The 17557-nt window shown below is 37.4% G+C and overlaps 1 protein-coding gene across 2 annotated transcripts in view; it reads right to left on the bottom strand.

Annotated features, from left to right (window-relative positions):
• Positions 1 to 17557, bottom strand: part of THRAP3 (thyroid hormone receptor associated protein 3) — a 62737-nt gene that overhangs the window by 37259 nt on the left and 7921 nt on the right. For both annotated transcript variants that reach the window (XM_067533862.1, XM_067533860.1), the window contains exon 2: positions 1126 to 1213. The gene's annotated coding sequence lies outside the window, so the exon portion shown is untranslated. The remainder of the gene's footprint in view (positions 1 to 1125; positions 1214 to 17557) is intronic.

The following is a 17557-nucleotide window of genomic DNA, read 5'->3' on the forward strand; positions in this document are numbered from 1 at the left end:
TTTTCAGTGACAAAAGGCAAATCCTTCTTTACACTTAATCCTTTAAAAGCCCCATGGTTCAGATATCCCCACACATTGTAGCTATTTTCTCCCCCCTTAACATTTGAGTTTGTGGTTGAAATATCTTGATCCCCTTTTTCTTGCTAAGAGGTCTCATGAACATGCTGCTCTTTTACAAAATTCACAGCTCACGGTAGGCAGATTAATACAATTAAACAGCAACTAGTTTTTCTTCAGGATCCTCAATCTAAAAGAAAAGCAAGTTGTTGGTAGGAGTAAACTACTTTAAAACTAATTAAGCCTTACTGTGGTTCAATACCATTTTAGAGATTTTTGGCATTAACAAAAAAGACTTTCCCCATCTTTTATTCCCCATGTGACCTCATCTTTAAATGGACAGTTTCCAGTAACCCAGAGAATTTTCTACTGTCAAAAGATTACCACTGCTATGCATTCCCATTAGCTGCCAATGTTTTAGACTTAATTTTTTCAGGATATCCTTGTCACTTAATTTACAGGTTTTTGTATTCTGCTTTTCAAAGAACAATGACTTCCAGTCAATTTTAAGATATGACGCATTAACACAATAATTGCCAAGTTTCTAGAAGGGAAAATAATTTAGATGCTACTCTGACCTAAGTTGATGACACAATGCCCAAATAAGGCCCAGGGAAGGGAAAACGTGGACTTTAACCCAGCAAATATTGGTGGGTAGTAAGTACTCAAACAAGCATTACAAACATTTATGAAAAAATATTTTATTTCTAGGACATTTAAGGACATTCTGCAGAATGAGTTTATACCTTGTAAAGCAGTTGCGAACAAGAGCAGGAAGTACAGAATCAGCCAAGTACATTCCCAATACAGTAACTAGAGGAGATGCAAATTTTCCTTTTTATACTGATTAAGAGATTGCAGGTTCAAAGATACTACACATTGCCTTGCTTCCACAGCAACAATGCTGGAGAGCAAAACAAACTCAATTTACAGAGTCAGCGCTTAAACTGTGAGGCAACAATGCTAGAGCTGTAAAGCCCTGCCATACGGAATAGTCCAAGTCCCAAAGAGAGGCACTCCCTTCCCTTTCTCCTCCCACATTAGGTCTTATTTTTGTAATAAACCTACCTTGTTACTGGAACACTCACACCTTCCACCCCTCAACAGTAACCTGTCACTGTTTCAGCTTCTGTAATTATGAAATCAGGAAACAATTCTGCAAAAAAGAAAAAACTGTATTGAAGCAGTTGTATATTTAAGCTATACACCATTGGTTTTATCTTATTTTTTTTATTTTGTGGCAAGAAGTTTTATAAACAAAACTGAAGGATGTGTCATAATCAGCTTAAACATGGGAAGTGCTCACCTTCTGAAAAAGGAATTTGGGAGGTCAATCCATTTACCTTCATTCAGAGTCACCATTTTTTCTCTCTTCTAATCCCAAACTCCAAGCTACAACTGTTCAAGTGGTCACTTCTACCACACTTCCCCACATGCCAGTGCATGCAAGGACAGCTGACTTCTGGCAACCACTGTAGATACAGCCTCTTTCTAGACAAATATTCATATTCTGTCTTCAAACAAAATCGTAACTTGGTTTGCATTAACAGACTGCTCATAAACGGTGCTAGAATCTTGCTCAAGCTGAATTAGAAGTCAATTGCCTGGTTCTGGCCAGCACAGTGCAATGTGGGTAGGTTTTTTGTTTGTTTTTGTACAATCCTTGTTCACACTGAAGCACCAAACTGAGCTGGTTACAACCACATGTGAAAATGCTTGTAACTAGTATGGCTTGTGCCTCAGTGAGAACAGTATTTTGTTCCTACGACACTCCCTGCTGCTACCCTTTGCCCACAGAGCAGCCATCCAACATCACTACCAATGGATCATTGCTTCACGCATAAGAAACTGTGGCAATTATTTCATGGTGCCACTTTCAGACTCTTGCTATTTTCACCACAAACCAGAATTAACATTGGCTTTAAACCAAAGCAGGTACACAGATTACTAGGTACAAATTTAAGAGAGATTTCAAATGTAATGTTTATCTTTAAGGCTCTTTATAAAAAAAAACACTATCTGCACTAAGCATTAACAAACAGGGAAAAGAAGTAGCCTGACTCTGCACTTATCCAACCCCTCCAGGTGTGCTGTAAAGGAGACGCGTATGGTCTCCTGGGAAGGCGAAAAAGCAGGATGCACCACACTTGATCACTACCACAGCCATGCTAATCCATGAAATGGCACAAACGATTATTGTACCTGTAATTCTAGAATGCCATGGGGATTTATTCTCTTTACATTTCAGTCTTATTTCCAATATAAAGACAGATTACAAGAGACAATAGGACAACATTAAAGCTACAAGAGAGAAAAAAATTCAGAGGCACAAGCATTCTTTTGGGACAACATTTTAGATTAGCTATTTATTCAAAGTGAAATAAGGTCTTTTGACTAGAAGACAAAACATCTGTGTCAATGACATCCCTGACACAGACACATCCATCCCTTCCGCACCCAATTAAGATCCCATTCTGCCCTCAGTTGAATGAGTGTAACTAGAGTTAGAATTGGATCCTAAATCTAAATTGGAAATCTACTAAAAACTTTCTTTACCTAAGGCTTTTGCTGACATCAATGCGAGTAACAAGACAGATTAAGTTGTGAAGGCCTGTTTTGTTTGGGGACCAAGTCTGTTAAGAAGTTACATAACAGTAGAGATTTTTCAATAAGAAGTTATACATTTTAATTATTTCATTTTGAATAAAGACTAATAGGACCAAAGCTGCAAGAAAAACTCAACAAAATAGTCATCTGTCCAGGAAATATTAATACTGCATTTTATAGTATTTTTCACACTTTACAATGCTTTACAACCTATTAATAAATTAAAATTTAACTCCATTTTAAGGATGTTATTCCAATTTTACCTATGGATAAACTGAGGCCCAGAGGTGAAATGACTTGTTCAAGGTCCCATAACAAGTCAGTAGTTGAGCTGAATATAAAACCCAAATCTCCTGACATTCAGTTCTGTGCCTTACCCACCAGACAATGCTTGCTTTCTGCTCTGGTCTATATTTAGCTATGCACATTAAAGAAAGTCTTGCTGTGTATAACTTTCCCATTGGCACCACCTGTTCGGAAAAACAGACTCATCTGATAACTAGAAGTGAAGTCACATTTTTGCCTACTTCTTAAAAACAGAAGAATAGAGAATCACAGATTTGAGAGAAAAACTGTTTCTTCTTTTTTTCCTCTATTGCATTACCTGTTAGAATTCTCCCACCCTCCCCCAATTCCTTTTCTGGAATGTCTTTCAAGGAATCTTTAATTATAAGTTTAACGTTTGTGAAAGTATTGAAGCAGAAGTGAATCTCTACATATCCAGGCAAACTCTGGAGACACTATCACAGCTGAAAACACTCAGCCTGCTAGATGACAGACTCAAGAATCCAATAGAGATTTGCCATACCATAGATCACCATACTTTGCCAAGTCTGACAAGCAAAAGCACAGCATATTGGTCTCTACCAAAATAAACACTTCATTTGTCTTCATATCTGTTTGTAAAGCAACTAGCATAAAGCTAGGAACATTCAGTAATGAATGGAATAAAAAAAATTAGCTTACATGTTCACCTTAATGTTCAAATGGCCACAAAATGACAAGAACCAATTAGGCTCTGCATTGTCAGAGATCAAGAAAAAGAATAAAGCTTTGTAGTGTTTCTGTAGGAATGCACGATTAATTTAGGAAAGAAAAATTAATTTTTACTTGGTCCCTGTCTGGCTAGTTCTATTTTATTACCAATTTAGCAAATAAAGAAAAGTCGTAGACTGTTTATACTATAATAGCACCCAAAATGAACTACATGCTGCCTAGAGAAAGGCAGTTGCCTCACCCAAACAGCTCACAACTTAATTATAAAGTAAAAGGTTCACTGCCAGAAAAGTGTGTTCACTTTTAGCAGCAACTGTTAAACTTAACTTTATGTGCTTAAGCTAGCCTTCACTTCATATTCAGTGAAGATAAAATGTATTCTGCTTTAACATATTTGTACTCTGCAAATCTGAACTCCAATAACATGCTAAATAGAAAACCACAAAAACAGCTGTTTTAAGTACAAAATGTACTTTGAATAATTAAGCAGTGGCAGTCACTTGCCTAAACAGGGAATTAACAAAACTTCAGAGTAAAGGAAGATAATTTGAAACTTCATTTTCTTTGAAAACCAGCAACTTTCCAATGTCCAAATTACAGACTTGAAAAGCTTATATTGCTTCAACTCATCTAGTCCTTGCCCACAGCCACAGAGCTGCATCCTTATCATTTGAAGTTCACTTACTGTTGGTTGCCACAATTTCCCGACCTGTATTTTCCACAAAGGAGTCAGGGTTCTATACTGCTGACATGAGTGGAAATTAAGCCATTCAGTTCTTTTTGAAAACATTCAGTTTGCCAACTTGGTAACTAACTGCAACAACAGGCTTTGGATTCAACAACCAACTACTAGCAGAGGGAGGACATCTGATCAAATGATTAAAGACTCCGGGGCCCTATTTCTGGTGCTGTTACTGACTCTTCATCTGACCTTAGACAAGTCACTTACACACTGTACCTCAAGTTAGCCATCTGTAAAAAAATGGTGACACTTACGTGCCTTCTACAGAGGCCGCAGGAGGGGTAGGGATCAGAGATGTACTTTGCATGTGTACCGTGCTTTGAGATCCTGGGATGGAAGGTGCAGTAGGAGTGAGAAGTATTAGCTCATATACCATTGTGATGGGCATGGAATAAGAATCAGATTATATTAAAACAGAATAGCCAAAGGAATGAGAAGGGGGCACTCTTTCCCATTCTACTCTAGTGCCCAAGTGGGATATTTTTCATACTCCCTGAATGAAAGAAACTATAGTCCAAGGCTCATTTGCCACTTGCACTTGTCATGTCTGCTGTATGACCAGTTGTGAGTCAAACTCAGAGCAACCATCAAAATGTCTAGAGAACACTCAAAATCTGGACTCTCTCCTGCATTCTCAAACCCACAGGCACTGTTCACACTAAGAAATATGATACCTGCCTCCTCTTCTCCCTTCCCCCATCAAGACCTGGGAAACTTTCCATATCAATCTTGAGAAAGGAATCCCAAAGGCAACATTTGGATTCAAACCAGGTTTCTCAAAGAAGGATTTATCCTGTTGGCCCATTCCCACAGAATGTAAGCATGTCAGCAAGGAGTGATCGTTTGCAATCTTCAAAAGGTACTGACTGCACTGCCATTTATCCTGCTCAGAATCTTTGAGAAGTGTCCTTACTCTGACAGAACGTACTATAGTCCCTGAGTCTGCCATGGGTACTTTTTGTTTTAGTGTTTAACCAAAGCTACATTTGCGTTAGTGATTGTGGATGAAAGCTGAACTAAAATCACTGCCTCCATCTCAGTGCAGTTTGAAGAAAGAAAAACATTATTGGAACAGTTTTTGACGAGCTTGAATTATCTACATAATATTAAATAAAAGATGAAAAGACAAGGTCTTATTTCAGTATCCTAGACAGTTGTCAAATTTAATGACACGAAGCCAATGAAAGTTGCTGTTCTAAATGAGCAGTCCAGCCTCATAAAAAAAGGATTATATCTGCTATGTGTGACAGCTGCATAAAAGCTATTTACCAGCAAGTGTCACTCTGCAACTCTGATAAGGCAACAGTAAAATCTGTCTGAAATTCAAGAGGCACAGACAGCTAGCTAACTACATGTCAAAGTTACTTTTCTTATTTGTGAAGCATACAAAAAACATTTAAATCTTACAGAACACTGAAAGCATCAGCTGGTTTTGTTACTTCAGAAAATGAAGTCTGAGTATTATTTTACTTTTCTAGGAGGTTTTTACTTCCTAAGTTAAAGCTTGATCTTACAATGGAAACCATGCAGGCAGAATCCCCTTGAAGTCAGCAGAATGGACCTCTTATGCAGATCTTTGCATAATTAAAAGACCTTCCATTCACACAGTCCACAAACTTCATTAAGGCCTGGTCTACACTTAAAAATTAGTTTGACCTAGCTATATTGCCCAGGGCTGTGAAAAAATTCATGCCCGGAGAGCTATAGTTAGATCAACATAATTCTTCCATCAATGTAACTACCATCTCTCAGAGAGCTGACTACCATCAACGGAAAAATCCCTTCTGTCGACACAGGACGCGTCTAAACTACAATGGCATAGCTGCAGTCCTGCAGCTGTGCCACTGTAGCACCTGTCGTGCAGACATCGCTAAAGACTGAATAGATCAACATAAGCCTGAACACTTCTAATACATATTACTAAAAATGTGACATTATTTGAAAGCGTGGGGGAAAAATGTTAGGAACGTTAGCAACAACAGAATTCAAACACAATTTAAAAACAGTTGGCATTTTTCAGTAAATCCAAAGTAAAAAGAAAAAGTGGTATTGCAGGTAATGCCTTACTGGTGTATGAAATCTTAAGAATTTTCTAAGAAGATAACTATACAAGTGTCTGTTGACCTTTCAGACATCCCACATTAGTCTTTTTTTAATGTTATTATTCTGTAGAGAATTTTGTTTTTATCAAACACAACCTGTCCACTTAGCAATGTTAAATCAGACTTTGCTTTTTATCATCACTGAGACCTTCCAAAGGGAGTAGAACGTGGCAATTCCATTTTACAGATTAGAATAAAAGCAAAATACTGCATACGTAATGGAGATTAATGAGAGAAACAGAGTAATGTACTCAGTGGTTTAAAATAATTGCACCTGCCCTACCATCTTGAAAGGGTACTTTCCTGGACAACACTGCCACTTTAATTCATGCCAAATTTGCTTTGAAAACAAGGTTCTAATTACTTGCCTACTGCAATGAAACATCAGCTTTGTCAAATATAGCTCCACTGACTCTGGTTTCTAGTCACTTTCAAAGATTGATTCTTTCTATATGAAACATTGTAACTAACCTACTTTTAAGACAGGTATAAGGGCATTAAGCCTTCAAAAATTTGGTGCACAGCATGGTAGAAAAGTGATTTACAGATACTTTGTAAGATTATTCTGAAAATTTACCAGCTCTGCCACAAAGGCCCTGATCCTGCAAAACACTGATTGCTGAGTACCTCCTGACAGCCTATAATCATAATGGAGATAGTCAGTAACTTGCAGAATCAGCCCCATCCCCTCAAATAAAAGAGGGATATAATCATTATACACTTGCCCACTCTTACTACTGCATTCACACAACAAATGTTTTACCCTTCTTCAAGCAAGGGGAGAAGTACATTTTTGCATCGCAGTTACAAAGTATTATAAAAAAGTATGTTTTAAGCAGTGGCATCAATGAGCCTTAAAAAAATGCATTATGAATTTACATGGTGCTCTGAGGAACTGCTTGGTCAGTATTCTATGGTCTCTAGAACAGCCTCTTCCATATTATAAAGCAAAACAGTGTTTTTTCTCTGGATTAATAGTGTGGGATTGTGTCTATATTATAGACACAATAAAATTGGGGCCCCATCCAACTGTATTCTAAACCTATGAAATAACAGAATAAATCTATTTTATTGATATTAAGTATGTTTGTTCTCTTGATGTAACATTGGAACAGAACAATCTATGTATTTGTTAAGCAGCCTGATGCACTGCTTTCCTCCTCCCCTCCCCGCAAGTGAAATTACAAGGATAGAAACAGCTAATTGGTTTGAGTTCGTTGGATTTGCTGGACACTGTCAAATACTTGTTACTTTTCATTACACAACATATATAGCGATTGTTTCATGAAAAATGAACATCTCTGAACAAAACAAGTCCAATTCAGGTATTGCCACCACTTACATGTCTGTTCCTCTTTTAGTGTAATTCCTCATTCTACTAAAAATTCACCTATTTCTGTGATATTTAGTGGTAAATAGTTTTCGAAAGACAAAGCACTAGAGATTTTTCCAGCAATTAAATTGCATTTGAAAAGTGGAACTATGAGATTAGCAGAATCCTCCTAAGGAGTAAATGTCATCCAGTCCAATCTCTTATTTAAGGATATTAATTGTTTGTTTTGCAAGAGGTGTCACTGCTGAGCAAGGTCGTTATGCATAACCAATGGAATGTACTGATTTGGAAAAGTTGCCATTACAATCTTATTGCATTTTACATCTACAAACATGGTGAGAAAATACATGCTTGCAAGCTTACATGAAATGCAGAACACAAAGCCTCCAGCAACAAACAGCTTGCTGCACAGCAATAAAAATCATATGATTTATCATTTGATAACTTCCTGCTGTAAGATTGTGTTGCTAAGCATTCTGGAATTGAACTTCTGTTTCTAAGGTTAAGTATTTGCTGTCTATGATGCTGATAGCATAAATCAATGTCTTGGCATAGCAAGAATTTAGGCATCACATATTTTTATCCCAAGGCAGAGGGGGATCCCCTGTTTTAATATCTGAAGAACATCCAAAAGCATAAATTAATACTTATGTATAGTGTCTCATTCTCAAAAAGTCAGTTAACTAAAGATCACTTGTATCCCAACAACAAATACTTTCTATGCATTGCAATCCAGTTTATCCAACACCCTCTTTTTACAAAAAATGGTATTTGGGAGCACTGTGCTTCTGGCAGTGCCATTCTGGATGACACAGAGCAGATGTCCTGACCACTCAATTGTCAAATATCCCCTGATGCCTCCTGGAAGCAGAAACCTTCACTCTAAAAGCCCTTAGCAAATTCCAGGTTAGGAATTCCATCTATTACTTCACCTAACTACAACAGCCATCATATGATGTCTGATTGGATGTGTAATGCTGATTATAACAGCTAATGCATTTTATTCCAAAGGTTGCTTGAAAGATGCTGTTTGTTAAAAGCACCTACTTTAATCAATTTTATTTCTTCTTAATCTTGGTTTGGAAAAAAAGGACATCAGCATCTCCCTTAGATGTTTGGCATGGTGCCTTAAGCTAAAAATCAATGTAAGGTTAATTTAAAGTCGCCCATGCTGTACAGACAGATTTCATCTTATTTTTCAGGAAGCAAGGAAATGGTGGTTAATTGTATTTTACCAGCTGTGTATAATTAAAAAATCAGCTCCTGAAAGCTAAATCAGCACTTGAGTAGCCAAGTTCACCAACAGTTTAAAGATGCTGCAATACATAAAGTTTCTGGAAAATAGGTGAAAATATCATGCAAAATCTCTAGCTGGGAAGTAGAATATGATGTGTAACAGTGACCCATACAGAAGAATGGTGAAACCCCAAGAACTTATCTGAACTGGCATCTCTTAAAACTGCTTTGAATGGGAGAAAGGAGGGGAAAATTTTGTGGTTGAACTCTCATAAGGCTAGACACAAAGTGAGAAGTAAAGGAACCTCCTTGGGAAGGGCAAATTATAATCCCATTTACCCAATCACTTGGTTGTAATTAAGCATATGATTTGGCCACAGAGGTCATGGATTCTGTGACTTTAACAAATCTCCATGACTCCAGCTGTCAGCTCTGCCACAGCCATAATCTTATTTTTTCCTTTTTCCCTATCACTGTTCCATGAATTTTGATTAATTTGACCATGACAAAATCGTATCCATGGTTTTAATATACTGAGAATGTTAGCAGTAAACAGCAGCTGAAGGCGGACTGATACTCGAAAGTCAAATTTATATTAGAAAACACAAAACAAAAAAACAAATGGCTGGCTCTTTTTAAAAGGAACATTCTCAAAATGTGTCCTAGTTATCATAAACCAGTTGGGAATGGCCTCTAGATTTTAAATGCTTTTTTACTTATTACTATACAAGAAATAAGAGCAGCCAACAGAAGAGAAACATGATCGTGTTTCTCCTGCTGCTGCAGCAACTAAAAAACTGACCCTAAAGCCAACCTGACCCTATCAAAGGAAAAACACAGACCACTAAAAATATGGGGATAGGAAGGAGAAGCTGTTTGCCAAGCAGCAGGGGAAAATTATTTTCAAACTCCCAAAAGGGTGTGACAAACAATGGAGAGTGAAAAAATAATTAAAAGCATAAATTCCACTGATTACTGGAAAATAAATTTGCGTCCAAGGTATGACAAATACAAAAGACTGAGTTTCACAATTGAATGCTTTATAACAAAAGAAAACCCAACATATTTTAAAGATTATAAATCAAAATCTTTAGATTACCAAAAAGTAGGATCCATAAATTGTACCAGTTACACCACTAGTTTTAATCAATGCCATTTTATGTATCAGAAAAACGCCAGTCCCAGAAAAAGAGCTCTCCAAACATACATCAAAAATCAATTGCAGAGCCAGGAAAAAAAATTCCCTGGCTTTTACCCTCAAAGTCAATGGCTCTCACTAGACATACTGTCTAGTTACATTTTCTGTTTCCCACCCAAATTATCCCCTTTTTGTGCCCTCATATAATTTACCTCCACACTGGAAAACAATTTTCTGTGACTTACATGAGCTCCTTATAAAACTTACACGTTTTTTAATATTTTGCAGTACTGTAGCACCTCAGCACTGCTGGGTGGTGATGTATTATCCCCACTTTGTATATGGGGATACTAAAGAATGAAGAGGTCAAGCAACTTGCCCAAGGTAATACAGTACGTCAGTGGCTGCGCTGGCAACAGAACTCAAATATCCCAACTCCCAGTCCTGTGTTTTAACTACAAGACCACCCTTCCTAAACATACATCACACTCCACTAATAGTTTATAATCTAATTTCAGGGGTTGTAGATGTGTGCTTCCATTAGATAGCCACAACTCATGTTTACACAAGGAACTCCATCCATAACTCCAAATAGCCATTTCACAGACAGGTTCTGGAATCAAACAGGCATACTATCATACAAATTTCATGGAGAGCAAGTTACTATTGCATAATAAAGTGGATGATAAAACAACACATCATGGGATGCAGTTCATATGTTTATTTTAGAATGGAAGAAAATGATCTTGAATGCTCCTGGATCAATGTCCTAACAGATAAAGCACGAGATGAGGTATTAGTTGGTGTTTGCTACAGACCCCCAATGACACTTGAGAACAGGATGACTGGTTCCTTACACAAGTAATGTGGGGAAAAAACTGCATGATCATGGGGCATGTCAATTTGAGTGATATGCTGAAGGTCTCATGCTGTCAGCACTGAAACATCCTTGGAAATTCTAAACATTACAGATGACAATTTCCTAACTCAAGAAGTGTTGCATCCAAAACTAGAATACAAATGACCAAGACTTGATCATATTTATAATGTGCAAACAGAATAAAGCCCAGACCAGTAATATATCTACTTGATGTTTTAAAGAGGCTATCTTCACAAAGCTGAAAACAATTATGGAGCTAAAAATCAGCTGGGAGGAAGAATTTAATCAGAAAAATGTGAATGACAATTGGTAAATTTTAAAGGACACTTTACAAGATGCCCCAAAAGCCACAATCAAACAGGCAGCAGTTCAGGTTTAAAAAAAAAACAACCCTGGTTTAGATGGGAAGTGAAGGCAGGTATAAAAAAATAATATATATAACAAATAAAAGAAAGGGGAAGTTGATAGTAATGAATATAAGTCAGACACTAGGAACTGTAGAAAAGTGATAAGGGAAGCAAAGGGACAAAGGCAAATACTATGGCCAGCAGACTTAAAGACTATAAGGAGGATTGGAAAGGGTACAGTGAAGGGTAACAAAAATGAGGTATGGAACAGCTTCCATATGAGGAGAGATTAGAAAGACAGACTGTTCATCTTAGAAAAGACATGCTTGAGGGGGGATATGATAGATGTCTATAAATCAAGAATGGTGTGGAGAAAGTGAATAAGGAAGTATTATTTACCCCTTCACGTAACACAAGAACTAGGGGTCACGCACTTAAATTAAAAGGCAGCAGATTTAAAACAAATCTAAGGAAGTACTTCATACAATACACAGTCAACCTGTGGAACTCATCAGGGGAAACTGGGTTAAAAAAAGAATTAGGTAAGTTCATGGAAGATAGGTCCATCAATGGCTACTGGCCAAAATGGTCAGGAACATAACCCCATGCTCTGCATGTCCCTAAACCTCTTACTGCTAGAACATGGGACTGGATGACAGGGGATGGATCGCTTAATAAAATGTTCTGTTCTATTCACTTCCTCTGAAGCATCTGGCACCAACCACTATCTGAAGACAGGATACTGGTCTAGATGGACCATTGGTCTGATCCAGTATGGCCATTCTTACATTCTTATGCTTAGCTCTGTAAGTATTTTAGGAACACAAAGAATCCCAACAATGGTTGGTATAGGTTCATTACTAGATGGAAATGGTAAAATTATCAATAATAATGCAGAAAGGTAGAAGTGTTCAATAAATTTCTGTCCTCTACTTGAAGAAAAACAAATGATGTAGTCATATCATATAAGACTCTTTCCATCCCACCAGTATCTCAAGAGAATATTAAAACAGCAGCTATTAATATAAGACATTTTAAAATCAGCAGGTCCAGATAACTTTCATCCATGAGTCTTAAAAGAGCTGGCTGAGAAGCTTTCTGGATTGTTAAAGTTGATTTTCAATACATCTTGGAACACTAGGAAAGTTTCAGAAGACTGGAAGAAAGGTAGTGTTGTGTCAATATTTAAAAAGTGTAAGTTACAAAGGCCTGTCACAGTTTGATGTCAAATCCGGGTAAGATGATGGAGTGGTTGATACAGGAATGAGTTAATAAAATATTAAAGGAGAGTAATATAATATCAATCAACGTGGGTTCACAGAAAATAGATTCTGTAGAATTTGTAATCTCATCAAAAAAGATTACAAGTCAGATTGATAAGGAAGGGTAATAGGGTTGATATAATATACTCAGATTTTTGTGAGGTGTTTGTCTTAGTACCACATGACATTTTGATTAAAACACTTGAAAGATGAAAAAACTAACATTAGATGGATTAAAAACTGGCTAGATCTCAAAAGTAACTGTAAATGGAGAATCATCAACAGGGTGTTTTTCTGATCCCTGCAGGGATCAGTTGTCGGCTTTGCACTGTTTAACATTTTTATCCATGACCAAGAAGAAAACATAAAATCACCACCGATAAAGTTTGTAGATGACACAAACTGGGGGAGTAGCAAATAATGAAAAGAACAGGTCACTGATTAAGAGCATTAAAGACTCTCTTTAAGAGTCTTCCTCTGGTAAGCAGGGCTCAAGCAAAAAATATATTGTTTAATATGGCTAAATGTATACATGTAGAAACAAAAAACGTTGGCCATACTTATCCAATGGAGATTCTATCTTGGGAAGCAATGAGACAGAAAAAGATTTGGGGTCATGGAGGATAATCTGTTGAACATGAGCTCCCAGTGCAATGCTTTGGCCACAAGGGCTAATGTGATCCTTGAATACATAAAGAGAGGAATCTTGAGTAGTAGAGAGGTTATTTTACCTCTGTATTTTGCATTGGTGTGACTGTTGCTGGAATACTGTGCCCAGTTCTACTATCAACAAAAAGGGTGCTGATAAACTGGAGAGGGTTCAGAGAAGAGTCACAAAAACGATAAAAGAATTTAAAAATATATTTTATAGCAACAGACTCAAGGAGCTTAATACATTTAGTTTAATGAAGAAGGGTAAGGAGTGACTTGATTACAGCCCATAAATACCTATGTGGGGAACAAATGTTTGATAATGGATTCTTCAGTCTAGCAGTGAAAAGTATAACAGGATTCAATGGCTGGAAGTTGAAGCTAGAGAAATTCAGACTGGAAATAAAGTGTAAATTTTTAACAGAGCGAGTAATTACCCATTGGAACAATTTACTATGGGCTGTGGTGGATTCTCCATCACTGGCAATTTTTAAATGAAGACTGAATAAATCACATGGAGTAAGAAACCTTAAGCTTTCATTAAAAACATTAAATAATTTGGTCCCCAAACATACCAACACATCCAACAGAAAACCTAATCAGGTGTCCAGAACTTTTGGATATTTGTAATACGAAGCTGGAGACCTGGAATTTTGCTTACAACAGTAAAAGTGAACAAAGGAAAAGTTTACACAATACAGAGGAAAAAATGGATTTTGCAGACATGCAAACAAAAAATGCACACGCAAGGGAACAGAGAGGTGAATGAGCAATAAGAACTGCCACCAAAATCTCTAATTTCAAAACAACTAATAGTTTCCTCATAGTGATGTCTTGCTGATACTGAGTAGCTAAGAGTGACTTGAACCCATGTGGAAGCAGTTGGGGACCCATTAATCCTTCTGTTTAGATTTTCACACTCCATAAGAGGAGCAGGAAATGCTCCAAAAAGATCCCCTTTGTTTTGCATAAGAAAACAAAGTCACCAATCAGTTCACAGAAAGGAAGACCAGACTCTCCTGCATAATTCAAGTTACTGTGCTACTCCCTATCCAGCCAAAGAAGAATAAACTGTGTGACTGCCAATGAAGTTCCCAACCTCCACAGGTCACTAATTCCAGTGTAATCTGGAAACCAGCAGACTCCACATAATCATCTCATTTACCTCATTAAAATTGCACAACTTTACATGCAATATTCTGGAAATTATGTTTCCAAAGAAATAGTGAGTAATGCTAAAAACTGAATCCCAATCCCTTTGGGGTTTTTTCTGATGCATATGTTGTACAGTTACAGCCAATATTGGAAAATTAAGACCCTGTAGGCATTCAGACTACAAAAGATGAAACCAAACAGCTTTTATTTACAAGCTGTAAAACTATTCAAATGTTTATTCCCAAAACCATTTTGATTGCTTATTTGAACCTTGACTTTAACTCCCACCCTCCCCATCAGCAAAAGGGGAAAGCCAAAATGGTTTCAGATTGTGACAGAAGAGTAATTCCCTGCAATATCCTTAGAAGACCTTACTGAAACAAGTTTAAGTATCTTTGGGGCCATTGTATTAAATTAATGGTTTATGTATTATTGTGACCTGGGATCGTATATAAACTCTCAAACTGGAAAAACATGACAGATTTGAGATCTGGGGGCAGGCTCAAAGGAATATATGGAAAATGTACCAAAAACTGACTTTTGGGACAATATGTGTAAAAGAGAATTCCTTGGGAACACCTGGGGAGAGGTTAATGAAAATTTTCTGTCTCTGGTTATGCAGAAAGCAAGCCTTTTGAAGCTAGGCCCTGAGGAGATGGTTATTGTTTGCTAATCACCTGTTATATGAGGTCAAGATCAAAGACCCAAGCTGTATAAAGGAAAGAGTGAACAATTCATGCTTGTTCTGGTTTTGAATAAGATAGTTATGAATCTGTAACCATGGGGAAAACCCAGTTGCAGGTTTTGAAGGACTGACAGCTAAGAGAGGCCGAGGTCGGAGCTGGGGTGACCGATGGTAAGCTTTTTAGTATGAGAGTCCGTTCTTTTATGTCTTTTTAATATGTTTTCTCTGTAACGTTGCCACCTTAAGAATAAATGTGCTTCCTTATAAAGTTACCTGTCTGGTAACTTGTAACTGCTGGCAATTATGCTGTTTATACTCTTCAGAGAGAACCAAAGTGCAGATGCTGGGTCAGTTAAGGCAGCCTGGCTAGACGGGGATATCATAGTGTAGGCTGGAAACTATGAAGACTGGAAAAATCCTGACCAAGAGGGAGAGTCATGAAGGTCTCCTCCCAAAAGAGGTGATGGCTGAGGAGCCGGGAGACTAGAGTGGGTGCCTTTGGTGGACCACAAGGGTGAAAAATAGAGATGCAATTGTCCTGAACTATGCACTGATTATCTTTTAATGATGTAATCCTATACTACATATTTAAGAGTATGGTCTATTGCCACAGAATATACCATACTCCTGTTTTTGCTAGAAGTTATAGGTCATTTTAAGTACTTCATTTCCCATCCCCCTTGAGCTAGAGGAAAACTGACTCCACTCCAGACTGTCCCACTGCTATTTTAAAGCACTCTTTATAAACCCATTCTTATAGAGAAAGAAGGGACATATCGGCTGATAGCCTCTCTTGCTGCAACTCTTTTCCCACCCACTGCTCCACTCTGTCAAAGTGCTCTTATATTCTGAAAAGTGACTCTAAAAATGAGATTATGCAGCTCCATGTGCTGTTTCAGGCTTATAGTGTTTCAGAGTCAAGATGAGTTCTTTCTGGCTCATGCAGACACCAGTGATAAAAATTATCTGCGTCTGGAATTTAGTATAATTCAGTGGATGATGCATGAGCCACTATAGAATCCAGATCACTCTCCCAAAGCTGTACTGTCTCTGTAGGACTAACAAAAGAAAGAAAACAAATCCTATGTTTTTACAAGAACTATGTGTGCATTTATACTTATACCTGTATCTATATCTTTTATTTTAGATATTTACAGGGCACCTATCACTGACTCAGATACACGCAGGAAACAAGTCTTAATGAAGATGTCAATTTCTGAGTGGTTTTTTGTTTACATAGTTCTCAATGAAGAAAGCAAGAGGGATAAGAGGCTCACTGAATGGAAATGCAGCAGAAGTGCATTTGGAGAAGGGATTTGGCTGCCAAGCAGGGATGGCATTGTATTTACCACAGGTGGTCTTTACCGAGTAAAACATGGTCTCTACCATCCCAGGAAAAACTAGTTAGTACCTGTTTAAGGAACTGTCTATTTAAAAAGGTGTTTAATTAATGCACACCACATCACACTTAGCTTTAGTTAAATATTCTAATTGAGGTTACGTAAGGCAGTAGATACACAGATTTAATTTAGGATTGTATTTATGTATTTATTGTAATTTATGTCATGATTCATATTTCAGTATTACATAAATAAGGATGGAAACATTCAATTATATGAAAACAACAATAATGCAGAGTGTAGGCTGGAAGCATCGAGCAATCAGAAGCACACAGAGTTGTAGATACTAATCCAGGTCCATTTGGCCATACAGCATTCTGTAGCAGACCATCTGTGATGCAGTGGATAGACGAACCCCACTCCTGAGTTTTGAATGGACTTATCTGAAGTTTGAAGAGATTCCCTGTATGCCTGTTGAACTTACTGAACACTGAGGCAATTTTTCCCAGTGTTAAGCTGGTATTTACCAGCATCTTGTCCTAAAATAGCTTTTCCTGGGAAATTGCCAACCCTACTGTCAAAAGCAATTATTTTCTTATTGGTGTGATAGCCTCAATGAGTAGAGAAGCCCTAGGAATAGTGTTTGCAGTTAATTTTTATACCCTCTAGCAGAACAACAACTGTAACTTCCATGTAGTGATTTAAAATACCCAAGTTGTCCCATTTCAGGCAGTGAGATACTCATTCAGGACTCTCCAAAGGTCTACCTCTTAAAAATGACTATTTACATTAATGGTTTGTTTGGTTTTGCCTTCAGTGAGATTCTGGTATCAGCACCACACCCCTTACTCACACTTTTAAGAGCACATATTCTTTGCAAACAGGTTACATTTGAAAACTAACCAGACACATGGATGTATTTACGTACCTCATGTAAGCTTCCCATTAACTGTGGTTCTTAGCTCTTAAACACTTAATCTTTGTCGCAAATGGTTAAACTCTCCCCCAATTTCTAAAGAAAAGAAG

This window comes from Emydura macquarii, unplaced genomic scaffold (genome assembly GCF_026122565.2).
Source record: "Emydura macquarii macquarii isolate MOO-44397 ecotype Brisbane River unplaced genomic scaffold, CSIRO-AGI_Emac_v2 contig_3348, whole genome shotgun sequence".
NCBI lineage: Eukaryota > Metazoa > Chordata > Testudines > Chelidae > Emydura > Emydura macquarii.